Source organism: Bombus pascuorum, chromosome 2 (assembly GCF_905332965.1).
Source record: "Bombus pascuorum chromosome 2, iyBomPasc1.1, whole genome shotgun sequence".
NCBI classification, from domain to species: domain Eukaryota; kingdom Metazoa; phylum Arthropoda; class Insecta; order Hymenoptera; family Apidae; genus Bombus; species Bombus pascuorum.
Window position 1 is genome coordinate 3199863 of NC_083489.1, and position 15160 is coordinate 3215022.

General features: G+C 34.8%; 1 protein-coding gene and 1 long non-coding RNA gene across 4 annotated transcripts in view; one reads left to right on the forward strand and one right to left on the reverse strand.

Annotated features, from left to right (window-relative positions):
• LOC132916216 (glutamate receptor 1-like) overlaps positions 1 to 15160 on the forward strand; it is a 359612-nt gene that overhangs the window by 277714 nt on the left and 66738 nt on the right. The gene's annotated exons all lie outside the window — the stretch shown is intronic.
• The window catches only part of LOC132916229 (uncharacterized), a 210210-nt gene that overhangs the window by 375 nt on the left and 194675 nt on the right, over positions 1 to 15160 (reverse strand). Inside the window, exon 4 of one of the 2 annotated variants that reach the window (XR_009660046.1) lies at positions 4417 to 5110. The exons of the other annotated variant lie outside the window; for it this stretch is intronic. This is a non-coding gene — a long non-coding RNA (uncharacterized LOC132916229). Of the gene's footprint in view, positions 1 to 4416; positions 5111 to 15160 lie in introns of those variants that run through there. 2 annotated transcript variants of the gene reach the window in all.

A 15160-nucleotide genomic window follows, 5' to 3' on the forward strand; every position in this document is an offset into this window, starting at 1 on the left:
TTTTCTGCTAATTAAAATCTTCCCGCATGATATCCAATTACACGTCTAATTCACTACAGAAGCAAGTTTCGTTATAAATAACGAAATTTATTCCATTAGATCCTCATATTTATTACATTGGATATATTAATATTGTATATTGCATATTTTATGTATTGGATATATTATGGATAAATTATACATTGGATACATTGATTATATTCAATGTACTTTCCGATACTTTTCAATACAATTAATAGTTGTTTTAATAAGCACCATTCCAATCTTCATTCATGAAAATTCTACATTTTTATTAATTTATTTTGTCAACATGAAATCTTTCCTATTAAATATTTAAACATAATTTCTATATATAATTTGTGACTTCTCACTGCAAATTATATCCAATAAGAATTGTGTACATGCATGTGTGTATGTATGTATATACATTGCGACTAACTTCTTCAAGATACAGTAACACACTGTCATATGTTCTATACGTTACATCGAAACCACATAAATTTTCAAGTATATATTACGTGTAACGTCATCGTACAAGTTAATACTCTTAAATTTCGTTTTACTATTTCCATCATTCTTAGTCTTTCTCTTAATTTATGGGGACAGAAAGAATCCCTTTAAAAATCAATTAAATATCATTTAATCCTTGGAGAAACTTAACTACAGCACTGAAACAGCGCGTTGTTCCTATTGAAATCTACATTTAAAAATCTTTAACCGCGGCAGCTGTATAATCCCATAAAACCCGTGGAAGCCAAAAATTCGACCGACCAAAAAATCCAAAAAATTCAAACAACCCGCTATAGATTAAATACCCATCGTGGTCTAAAAGTATCACGAAGAACGCATACAATGCAAACCGATTACGTAAACAGCGTGGCGAACGTGATCATGGAAATTCGCGAGTGGCGGAAGGTGAAAAACGAAGACGAAGAGAAGGGAAAAAAGGGATGAAGGGGTGGACGGTGATCAATACCGACGTGCTCTTGATTCCCCCGGAATCAGGCACGATGGAGAGGGCAAACTGTAATTTCGACAAATTACACTCGAAACTGCGTCAGAGGTTGGGAGTGGGGGTGAAGCGGGATAGCTTAGAAGAGGACCGTGGGACTTGTTTGATCGCGAAGTTCGCTATCTGCAAAGAGAATCGTTAAGCAGCGATATCACGGACGCCGAGGCGTTCTCGTACGTTTCCCTCTTTCTCTTTCCTCTCCTGGCTAAACTATTTGAGTTTCCGTTTAAAAAACGCGCGTGCCGCGTAACCGAACTGTGCTCGAAACGCAGTGCAGCAAGCTTTCTCGTTCCGTGTTTATTTAGAGTGGGCCGCAGAGGATTTGTTTGCGTTCGCCGCGTCATACGAAATTTTCCCGGGTCAGTGTACACACTTTACCACCGGTTTAGCGAACTTTGACGATCTTTTTGCCTTTTTTCCCCCTCTCTTTTGTTGTTTTCATTATGTAGTTTTTTTCTTCCTTTTCTGTCCCCCTTTTGTTTTTGTTCCGGGCTTCGCCTGTTGGCTTACAATTAGACTAGCTCGGACAATTGCAGCGCGTTGTCAAAGTATCGTAGAACGTTTCGTTGAATGGCGAACGACCACGGAATTGGCCGTAGTTTAGAAACGTTCTTCAAGTTGCCGCAGTTGTGAATTTAGTTGAGCCTGAAAGGGTTTGCGGGTTATATTGGTACGCGAAATGTGTTTGCATGGAATGCAGATATCCTCTTTTCTTTTTTTTTTTTTTTCTTTTTGTAGAAAATTCGCTCGAGATGCTTGGTCGAGTACTACGAAACGCGAAGATTTCTAGTTGCACATTCGTATCAGTATTTACTAATATTTTATTGCATCTTATGGTTCCTCTCGTATTTTTTTATACAATTTATTTGGAGAAAAAATTACGTCCTATAAAATAAAAGTTAAGTTATTGTTGTAGTCGTTGGAACGATAATTATTCGAAACAGCGTGAAATCGAAACAGACATCGGAACGAGCAAAAGAAAGAACAAGTGAACGAGTGTACAAGGCGATATTCTGTTCAACCAAAATATTTTTATTTTGTCGCGCTTACGCGAGACCTGGTGCACGATGCTTAAGCAGAGTGCAAACAAATACAGTTTGCAGATGTAAATAAAATCGTTTCGGTTCTCACTTAGTCGAAACTATGCAGCGATTCGTACAAAACTGAAATTACTGTAGCGGATATTAAAATCTACGCATTACTCCTCCGCTGAAAATTACCGGCTTCCTGTTTATTTTATCTCGAAAGTTACTGCACATCGTAATAGAGCAAATATTTTCATGGAAACGTGAAACTGGGATCAAAGAAATTATGCGTAATTATAAGTAATTATACGTAAATTCGTGATAACAAAAACACTGTCCCGTGCTGTTTAAATATTTCGATGTCTTTCATAATTGAAAAACATTCGTTTTTAAATATTTACAAATAAAAATATAGAGCGATACTAATTCTATAATATAATATAGTAGTTTCATAACGTCGTAGTAGACGTATAACAATCAAAGCATCATTTTCTGTATTATTTTCTCAAATATACGAAAAGTCAAATATACAACGTTGTCAATTTTATAATATCATAGTGCAGTAGTGAATATTTAAAAACCAAAAACTATTCTTTCGTGTATTCTACACCAATACAATCTCTTTAAAAATGTAGAAAGATACAGATACGTAATAATTTAAATTTTGTAACACGATAGTTCTTTTTCACAACAGTTGTTCTTTTACCTAATCTTAGGTATTCTTCTATAATATAATACTTTTATAATATGATAATAGACATCTAACTGTTAAACATTATTTCTTCGTTTATTTTCCATTAATTCAATATCTCCAATGATAAAAACAAAATAGTTTTCAAATATCTAAAAATACAAATATACAAAAACGTTAATTTTATAATATGGTAACTTTCATCTACAATTGTTCTTTTTCATTTCAATAATGTAACAAAGGAGCTTTGATCTAGAAAAGTATAAAAAAAACGATACAAAGCAAGTTTATTAAAATTTCGCGTGAAATTCCACTGCTTTCACCACAAAAATTTCGCTTTCGTGTTACTCGCAGCGTTCCTGGCATTGGCCAGCTAGTTCTCCAAAATTCCATCACACCACACAATATTTCTCGCAATCAAAGTCCACACTTCCTCGATCGTCGCTTTTCCACGTCCTTTATCTAACTTGATAACAAAGGATGGCTACGGTATCCTGGTTTTTATAAACTTCGATGCAAACGATGGGCCGCAGCTTCCGTGCAGGCAATCTGAGCCTCGAAAATATTCAAATATACCGTGCGATGAAACACAAATAACCGTCAGTGAAAGGAAATTCAAAATATGGGTATAAATAACAATTCAAACAATACACTTCGCTTCACAATATGCAGTATAAACTCTGAAATAACTTAATTTAAGTTTTAATACATCGATAATGTCTTCTGGTAAGTATTTTACAGAGAAAATATCAAGGATTATTACATTCAAGTGGATTTCTTGTGTCTGGAATTATTATTATTCTTCATCCTCTACTATCTATCATTTATCCTTTAATGTTTATTAAATTACTTGCTGAAAAATTTACCTCGCATAAATCATCGTGTAACAAACATTACAGATAACACACATGATATACTTCACGTCAGACTACGAAAGTAACAGCAACTTGAAAAAGAATCAGAGTCATATTCAAATTATTTAATCAAACATCGCATCATACGTTATAACGTTAATGGAAGATATTATGCATATAAAAATTATTATTAATATCATTCCTATTATTATTATCAATAATAAGAAGTAACAGGGGCATTCATTCTATAGACTCCTATAAAAAGGAAAAGGACAAATACAAACAGTAGAAAGTGAAAATATATTGTTTCAAATAAATACAAGAATAGTGTGTATCGATCATTCGTCGTCTCATCGTGTTTATTGACAAATCGCTCTTATGGTCATTAATTTGTCACGTACAAATTCGATAATTCGTGAAATATTGACACGTAAATTATGACGTGAGTTAGTAAATCATGTACGAATAAATTGATACGAAAGAAACAATGTACTTTTACAACAATTACAAGAAACGTTAAACCGTAAAATATGTCGAAATCGAGTGAATATTTCACCAAGTTTACCATTATTTTTTCAACGACAGGAATATTCACGCAAGATTAAAGACGATGCCGACTTTTTGGTTTTCATAGTTTTACTGTTTAATCTAAATTCACACGCGGCAGTCTTTTTTTTTAAGTGGAGGAAATCCGCAAGGACACCCACCGCTTCAAGGGAGGAAAGCGGTGTGGTAGTGTCGGACTCCAACCGATTAAAACCTCCACGATGACCGTCCCTCTTGCGATCGAAGGGTGCCCGGGAACCGCTGGGGCGATACACCAGGCCCACAGTCTAATACGTGTGTTTCTTCCGGATAATCACAATCGTAACAACGAATTTTACAACATAACATTCGATAAACATATGGTTGACTTTTTTCTGAAACTGTCAATTTCTGGCAAGCCCACTTATACAGAGGTCAGTGCAACAGAGTACGAAATCATTCCAAACAGAGAAACACAAGCACTTATGGTGTTAGACTAGCAATGCTGGTTCACTCTGTGCGATTTACCATGTACACGTTGTCAAAGCGTTACTCTACACCGAGCTGTATATGAAACTCATCCTTCTGTGTTCATATGTGCACAGATATGTATACGTACATATCGTGCGTGTACGTCTTACGTATTCCTGAACACTTATATGTACCTATATAGCCGTTATGCGTTTGTCGTGGCATGTGTTACGTATGCAAGTGCTAATGCGTTTCTGTGCTCGTGAATCGACCTCACACGTGTTTCGAATACGTGTGTCGGTTGACGTAGGTGCGCGCGAGCTCACGGGATCAAGATTGATAGGGTACAAATCGCAACACGTACGGAGCATCCACTTAGCAGTGCATTATCCCGATGAGAATGTGTACAGGTTGGATCTCTTACCTAATGCAACGGTTGCAATCCTGATAATAGCAACCACTTGTCCACAGGAGGAACAGACTTGAATCGACTAATCAACAATTTCGACCATTCCGTGACAAACAATTCTGACTTCAAAAAAAAGAACCATTAAGCAACACTGATATAATTGAAAATATGCTATCAATACGAACGTAAGATACCAATTGATTCTTCATGGGAGAATGAAGATTTTCTGTAAATATTTTTTGTATTTAGTATATGATTGTTTTTATGATATAAAGTGGAGTAATAAACAGGTCGTGTCAATGATATAGTTCTAACGTGGAATAATAAGTAGAATATAGCAACATCTGGCGACAATTCTGTCTTCAAAGCGAACGAAACACCGGCATAATTCATATTGCGCTATCAATATGAAACGAGAATATTGCAAAACACGAATTAGTTCCACGAGAGGAAATAAAAATTAATATTTCTTGTAGCGTATGATTAATTTTATGATATAAAGTGGAATAATAAGTAGAAGATGTCAACGATATAACATAAAACGGAACAAAAAGTAGAATATGTCGATGATCGGTAGGACTCGGCGAAATCAGTAGAAAGTGACCGCGCTATGCCAGACAATGTCTCTCAGCCGCATGGAGAGTGACCGTGTCATGTCAGACGAAGTAGAAGTAGTGTTGACGTCTGGAATTTACAGAGGAATAGGACGATTCTGCGCAGTACCTCAAACAAATGGCCCAGCCTGGTCCAAATATACTCATATCCAAACCCAATTTCGTAAAATTGGTAAATCGTGCATACTCGATGTATTATGTAGAAAACAAGGGAAAGTTCACAAAATTATTCTATATAGATTAACCATTACCCACAATTTGCCCTTTATTTGCAAGTATTAAATAATTTTCTAATCCATAAAATCGAAAAGTTAGACCTTTTATAATTAATTATTTGCTTTTGAAGGTATGAAGGTATTTAAATTATAAAATAAAAAATACAACGATGTTACAAGGATTATTATTTTTTTTAATTTATTTGTCCATGAAATATATATTTATCTGGGCAATTTCCTTATGATAAATAAACTTATGAGAGAAAATAATTTGTTTTTTAATGAAATTGAATACTAATCGTGTATCCGTACAATGAAACTAAGAAATCTTTAAACGCGAAGTTGATCAATTTAGCTCTCACGAGATTCATATTCTACTAGCTTCAGCTCCAGACGAACAATTCTGTAGAAAATTTCGCGTAAATTAGTGGAAACAAGTTGTAGGTTAATCGTACTATAAATGAAGATAAATATACCAGGGAAACCCGTATATTTTTGTTTTCTACCGCTTTTGTAAATATCCAGAGTGAAACGGACAAGGGAAGAGAAAACGAATGGAGAGAGGAAAAATAATGCAATTCGAGAGACCTAAAGAGGCATGTTAGCGCTGGAAATCTGTGGTATACAGTTTGAAATCGATTGTTGGTATCTGCACACGATTTCGTGTTCAATGAAAAACGCATTTCGTGTTTATTAAAAAGAGATAATAAAAACTGGTCGGTCGAGAACAAAAGCGTTCGGAAATTTATTTCGTCTGATAAAAGGGATCCCGTTTACAAAGCCATTATATTGTAAAAGTTGGCGAACCCGCGAATATCGCAGATGCTTTTAATCCGATGTTAAAATAATAAAAGTTGTGATTAAATAATTCCTCCTAAAAGTTCTTGTTAATCAACCAGCTACATTGTGAAAAATACATGAACAATGATCCTATTACGAAAAATCACAATACCTATTTACTTTTCCGAGACTATGTAATAATATCCAATCCTTTCAAACAGAGTAGCCTAAGAAAAACTGAATCATTAAATATATTGTAGTAGCATAAATTTCACATCTCAAGTGTCATATATAATTATTACTATTAAAGTAACATAATATACTCAATACAAGAAATGTAAGAAGCTTTGACGATACAAAAGATTATTCTCTAAAAAAAAAAAAAAAAAAAAATAAGAAATTAAAAAATTGTAAAATTAAAACTATTCAGTAATCTCCCATATATCATATATTATATTTTTATTCCTACATAGTTAAATGAGATTAAACGATAAAAGGAAAATTCTAAGACCTTAAACGCAATATTCTAATGCATCGTTTTACGTAATTAATCGTATACATTTTTTCTAAAAATATGGTCAAAGTGATGATCGAATATTATAATCCAGCAAGGTAGAAAATAATTCATCGACGAATACTTCTTCTTCAGTCGTCTCGACGTGTAAACAGATCGCGCGATCCCATCCATTTCAGCGTGTCGAGCGTAAGCCGGTAATTGCGGTTGATTCATCACTACGATCGTTCTTCATTATCGCCGAAATTGTCCTGGAGAAGTTTAAATGATCCACACCGCTGAACTTCGGCTGCCATAGTGGCACACTAGCTTCGCGAATTTGTCACGTGTGTCGAAAGAAAATTGCATCCATTTGAAACGATGGGAATCGTATTTGCAGTAAAATATATCGTATTCAAACGAATGCTACGTATTGGTTGTTACATGATTTACACGCTCAATTCATTACCCCTACAGATTATGCTTGTAACTGTTAAACTGCGCATGATTATACAGAATTCGTATTTTTATAAATGTAAAGAAATGTAAAAAAGTGGACCTTAAACAAAAATTTGTTTTAATCATTAAATATTATAGCAGGTATTTTACTCTGAATGTTTCGTATATTTTCACGTATTATATGTATGTTATACGCGTTTCTACACTTCCAAATTTATAAACATTCGCAGTTTATTAGTTAATATTTTCTTATTACTTTTAAGATATTTTATCTTATATTTTATCATTTTGAACTTTTAAAGATTTTAAATTTTATTATTTATTGGGTAATCTAATAAATGTAAAAATGTAAAAAAGAATTCCGTACATGCTAAAGAAAATGCAATGTAAATAAAAATACCCTTATCACAGATTGAAATTAATATTCAAAAGTACCATATTTCGCAAGTATCAATGTTGTTTGATGTATAATATTTATATTATACACTGTTCTGACAACTGAGTACTTGAAATGATATATACTACTTTTATTTGATTTATTAAAACAATATTTTTATTGATTCGGTAAATAACCAATAAAGCGGTATTTTGTGTCTCGTTGTTTTAAATTACATTTTTCAACACGTTTCGCGTAACCCTTTATGATTAATATTTGTAACAATTGCCCTTCCAAAAATATATTCAGATTGTGTATTAAAATATATTTATTTACGAATTCGAAATAATTCGAACGAAAATCCAATCATTTATTTTATTGATATTTTTGTCATAACTTTGTCATAATTTTAATCATAAAACATTCCGATACCGAGATAAAAATGAAACACCCTGTACATTTCAAAAATGTCGATCCAAAGAATTTTAATTAATATTATATAAAAGAGCCGACGGGAAAAATGGGGAATGTAGGTTTTAATGAATTTTGAGTTTAACATTTTTTCGTATGCTCCTGTATGTGCTCTTTATCATTACGACCGTATCGTAGTAACGTGAATTAAAATTCTCAAAGTTTTACAGCAGTTATAAAAATTGACCTGTACAACGTACTTTTCATTTTTTACAATTTTATTAATATTACATATTATTTAAAATTACGGGTAAAAGTAGAAAACCATACAGAATACATAAGACGACGAGTAAAAAGTTTTATTTTCATAAAATATCTACGAGAAAGTAGGAAATCGTGACATTAGTAGAAAATTAAACTTTTATTTTCTGAAGAATGCTAAAACTTGATATCCTCCCTTTTTCTCGTGGACTAAAAGTTATTATTTTCAATAGTAAATTGTAATAATAAATTGGATAAATTATTCGGAAATATAAAAGTGTGATTTATTCGCGAGTATCGAATACTGTTAACCGGCAAAATGCTCAACACGATCGCTTTTTCATCCTTTATACCAAGCTGTCGCGTCGGTCGCGGTTTCAGTGGACGCGATCGTTTCACACGCGGCTCGATAAATCCCGCGGAAATAAAAAGCACAGAAAACCCGAGCGACAAAGCGTTGCTCACGACAAGGGAAACACGTTGATGGCGAATTATTCACTGCGGAAGATCAAACAAAATCTTGCAAGAGCGTCTCACGCTCTTCTGCCTCGTGTCTGCCAGGACAGAAGGTCGTGCCTGTCCCTTTCAGCATCGCGAACAAGGTTCACAAGGTTCGGATGTAAAATCGGTCGGGTTCATGCTTTATAGCTCAAGGGTAACCGTCGTTATCGACGCGACAGCAAGAAAGCGTCATTACGGATATGTTTCTAAAGCAGTGCGTGCATCGAAGAAAGAAATGAAAGAGATTGTGAAATTGTCTAGAGAAATCAAATTTGACATGTTACACGTAGACTGGGATATTCAAATATGTAAATGTCGAATATCGAATTATTACTTCTAAAAAAAAAACTCTACATGATCTGTTTAGTCTTCTCGTAGTTCTTTTTAGTAATAAATTAATTTGAATGGTAAAGAGAAAGACATTGACGAAATTAAGCTTCAAATATTTACGAAGAGATAATTGTTTGTAGGAATGTATGTTGGAATACAACGATATTTCACGCATAGGCACAATACCCTTACACAGACACCCACACAGGCATTTGAACTGTTGAGAATTGTGGATTTTTGGTGCCGAAATAATATTATAGGAACATTGAATGTACACTGGGGATTAATATTAAAATAATAATGCATTTATTTCATGGACGATTTCTCATACAGGGTGCGCCGTTAGAATTCGGACAGAATTCAATTTGTAGTTCCCACCATATTAGAATTCAGATGTTTGTGCTGATTGACTCTGAAGTTAGTTAAATATGTCAATAAGTCTTCTATAACCTCAAAATGACAGAACTCGTTAAGCAAAACCCGGAATACGATAGAAGAGCGGCGATTATAGAAAGTCTTCGCGCCGGGAGAACGCCGGTCGAAATTATAAAATTCTTTAGCTACCCAAGATCGACGGTATACGACATTGCTAAGAGATACGCAGCCTCAGAGTGGTTCGAGAAGGGTTCTCCTTCTCCGGCGAGAAAAGTTCAGCGTTGTCTCAAGTGAGGGCGACGTCATGCCTCCGCACTTCTTCCAAAAAGGCGAAAGAATCACAAAGGAGGTTTATTTGGAGGTCCTGAAGACAGTAATAAAGCCGTGGATGGAAATTACGGCTTCTGGAAGGCCGTATTTATTTCAACAAGATGGCGCACCTGCTCACACAAGTCATCTTGTTCAAAATTGGCTCTCTGACAATGTGGACATGTTTTGGTCGAAAGATTTCTGGCCTCCTAACAGTCCCGACCTAAACCCATTGGACTATTACGTGTGGGGCGTTATCGAGAGACAAACTAATAAATGCAGGCACCCCAACGTCAACTCCCTACGAGCTGCTATCGAGTCAGAATTCGCGACAATTAAACGCGACCAGTTGAAGTCAGCGTGCTCGCGCTTTAGAGCAAGAATAGAGCAGGTCATAGAGGCAGAGGGTGGTTACATAGAATAAAAGTTCTCAGCAAGGACCCTTTAAATGAGATATAACAACATTTTCATGTGTTTTTGTGTATTGACTTAAATAAACAACTTTCTGCACAAAACTTCTTTTGTCCGGATTCTAACGGCGCACCCTGTATATTCATTGATTCACACTTGCACGCGTCTCAGCACGTTCTCCACACTCAACTGCTAACCGACTCTCTTCCAGATGCTTCTAAACTAGAGCCAATCGTCTTTTGTCCTAACAAAAGCCTGGACGCCCTCCGACGCTTACACACATGTATCCACACACTGATACTCACATACAAGTAACTCTAATACGCACTTAACCCTGTCGAGCACGGAAAATTATACATATCTCAACATGAACACTTACACAGGCCATACTCATTACTGTATAGAGAGTGGGGCTCAAAGTATTTAGGGGATCATGGGTCACTACCTAAGTCTAGTCTGAGAGTAACTGACCAACGATTAACAATTCTTGTATACGTTGTTAATCATCACTCGCTTATATACATCAGGTTCTATAGTTCTGTTTAATGAACATCACTGAATATTATTTCAACACAAACATTGTGTCTTCCAAAGATTATTAATCTTAACTTCAAGATTAAATTCTAAGAATGTAGAGTTTTAGGAAAGGTGTTGAAGTGGTCACCACTTCTAAGAAAACTCTACATTTGGTCTCTTTAGTTTTCTCAAGCACTGAAGCCATCGACAGCGTATAGACAAAAGACTGGGACGAAGGCAGACCATAAACAGTAGACAGGCGACGATGGTTTCAGGGCTTTCGGTCATAGAGTAACGCTGCTAGCGTGCGGATCTGGACCAGCTCAAATTATATTCCTACTTGTATTCACACTTCTGTATTAAAATATATTTTCTACCTAACAATTTATCCACGCGTTCCTTGGTTCACACATCTAATATTCTCAACGGTAAATTTATATTTTTATAGACATAATTAAAGAAAAGGAATTTGAATAGAAAATAAATTTCCTTTATAGGTAGATGTTATAATCAGTAGTTTCTTATCTCGTATATCTTTCACGGACATTCTGGTACATGGAATTTCTTACGAAATGTAAACATAATAAACGTGACACATAAACATTCGCAGTCTAGTTGTATATTTATATATACAAATTTTTATGAGAGCAGCTTTGAAAAGATGACAAATTCGATATTAAATAAAATTATAATCAAGTACATTAAAGATATTTTATAAATATAGTAATATCAGAAACACCATGCAATCTTCTTTTGGATTCAAACTTATGGTACACGTACATTATTGACGATGCGAATTTAATTTTTCACCCAGGTCATTCAATTCTCGGGACGTAACGCAATAATCAAATATTGTGTCGTGTGCAAAATACGAACGAAGTATAAGCTAGCGATATAAACAACCAATTCAAAAATGTAAAAAAGTAACTCGAGAATGTCAGCAAAGTTGAATGTAAATAAACAATACTAATACAAAGAAGCAAACAAACTGTAATTTATCTAAAGAAAGAAAGACGTAAGATTCAAGCTTCTATATAAATTCTTAAAACCCACAATAATGGGAAGAAAATCGTATCGAAAGAACATTGAATTGATTTTAGGGTAGCGTAGCTTTCAGTCAGCTATGAAACGAAATTGATACGACTTATATAGAGCTCGTAAAATAAGTATAATCCAATCGTCGTCGGTGACCGGTTGAATCAATAAAAAAATAACATTGAAGATCGTTGATGGGACAAACTTTACTCGTTTCGGTGTGTCTGTAATCGTTTATTGCTGGCTACGTTGGCAAAAAGCTGGCGATCCGTAGCGCTCATAAGAGGAAACGACGACTGGATAAAAGAAACAAAAAAAGAAAGAAGGAAAACTGTGTGACGTTGGAACGCGTAGACGCGTACGGGAAAGCGGGAAAAGAAAATGGAAACGGAAAAATACGGGATAGACGCGAATAAGGAAAAGTTCTATCGTGGAAAATGGATTGCAGCAATTACGGCGTGGTATCGAATTTCACTTGTCGGACCGTGAGATAGCAGTGTGCGGCCGTGCATGTCTACGTCCAATGAAATTACCAAGCGATTCTTGCCTGGAAATGGAAAAAAATTGAATATTTCCTCGCCTCCTTCGAGGACCCTGTTCGTTGATTACGTGGGTTCCAGGTCGCGGCTTCTTCGCGGAACGTGACTTTCGAATAAGGGAAAGATGTTGGAGATAATTTAAAAAAAAAAAAAAGAAAATATATCAGATGTCGACGGTAATAGGATTGAATCTGTATAGAAGATAGAAAGGAAGGGTTCTTTCAGGAAATTGCAGTTTCTAGTAATCTTGTCTGTGTCGAGTATAAGGTACTGTGATTGGACGATCGTGAAGCAGAGTATGGTTAACACTTTCTTTTGTAATAAGAGCTTGGTAGAAACTTTGCGATAAGATAAACATTACTCTAAAGAAGCACAAACATCGTTCTGTTTCTCTCAAGGAATTTTACGATCGCATTGCACAAATGTGGTTGACAGCCATGATAATGTAAAATGAGTTTACTTTCGGAAATTAGATTTTGTTATGGTGCATGGAATACTTGGTAGGAGATATTTTTAATATTACTCTACGATCATCGAAATTTTCATTTGAAATTTCTCATCATTCTGTTTGTTGAAGTTCGTAATCATCTTCTCCGTACGAAAATGTCCGCTGTACCTGAATCTTTTTTACAAATTGAAAATTGGATGCGTTTCTACAATTCGCTATATTTATATTATACTTAGCCTCTGCGTGGTTCGTACAATACATCGTTATATGAAATAAATCCAATAATAAATATTGATTCTTATTCTTATGTATGCAAAACCGCGAAGACCGATGCAAGTGAAAAGTGATAGTAATAGCCGGACAATCAAAACTTCGAGTATGAAAGATACTTTCGCATTATTCGTTCATAAACTTTCTACAGGTCAGCTGAATATACCTTACTACTTTAAATATTCCATCGATATCCACATAAATTATAGAGAACAGTCAGCATCAAAAGGGTTAATCATAGGGTAGAAATCATAGAATCTTATCGATAATAGCCGAGGTTATAGACCAATGTGAAAAGCACAGGGTCATGTAAATCGATATTGACGGGACGTCGAACTCTCGGCCAAGTTTCAAGTCGTAAGACTTGATCTGAACGACCCTGGAGACGTAAGTAATACTGACTATCCCCGTGTCGTGAGGTCAGACATCAATGACTCTAGGGACGTAAGTATTAACATCGTTGAAACTCAATGGCGATGACTCAGGAGAACCAGATACCATTATTGAGGACACGATGTGACGCGAAGTCGTAGGATTCAATATTTATGATCTTTCGAAGTGTAAAGCTTCTATCGATTTTACGACTAGAAAATCAACGGTAATTTACGCATATGTTATGTTTGTTACGGATGCCGAATGGATCTCAAAGTAGAATAAGACAGTCCCTCTCAGACCAGTAACATTGATTTAATCAAGCAATTAAATCGCCTAATGTTATCTATCTCTGTGTAATTCCATTTATATCTCTGATTGATCGATCTTGAATTTATGACGGACTGTGGATTTTTATGAATTTACGCGAAGAGGCAAACATGAACAAAACGCACGTAACAAGCAAATATATATAGTGTATGTAAAGTACAGTTCACGTTGTAACATTTAGTAGAGGAAACAATTTTCTATCTATACTATATGTTTTTAATTATTTTCACAAAATTATGAAATTGTATGAATATATTTAGTCTATATATCATTCTCAAAAACCTGCTAAATTTCACCCCAAATGTGATTGTTTGATTAAAAAAAAAAAAATTGAAAAATCTTGAGAAAAACAATCTTGAAGCTATCCAATAAATGCCAAAAGGTCGTCGTAAAACAAACGGTGTAGATCGTTTAATATAATTCTATTCTATAAAAATGTATTATATTTTAATTTTGTATAAACTTGATTATGAACTTTTCCAATAAGTTAATAATTAATATATCCCCGAACTTGAAGGTAAATTGCGAGATTCTGAAATCACTCGTGTCAGATTTGCTATCGTAAGAATATTTGATGTCGAATTCCAAGACTCGAGTGTCATGTGGAGCGAGACTCGCTAATTAAGGGGCAGTCACACGGAGTTTCAGAACCGACAGAGTCATTGGCAGCAAGCTTTGCAAATGAGAAGCGGCTCGTAACGAATTGCACTGTTTTAATTGGTATCGAGTTTCGGTATTCAATTATTTACGTGGACTCGCTGTGATCTTTAATGAATAGTTTTTATCCTGCAGCCAGCCGCATCGTTGCTGTTCTAACTAAAATTCTTTTCTAAAAAGACATAATCGATATACTATAAATTTGTAACCATTTAAGATATAAAGAACTAAAGGAAAGAAACAAAAGAGGAAACGCGAGTTTTTGCTCATTTATTTTACGAAAAATCAGTCGTATTTTTAAAAACGAATCGTTGTAAATTTTGTACATTTTTATGGAAACTTATCGATTGAACATCCCAGCAAGAAATCAGAATTCTTCTAGAAAAATCAGTTCAAAATAACAGAAATATTTCCTTCGTTTTAAACACCCATTTCAACGCTTCGTTTCGATATTCTTTCTCTTAAGAATCT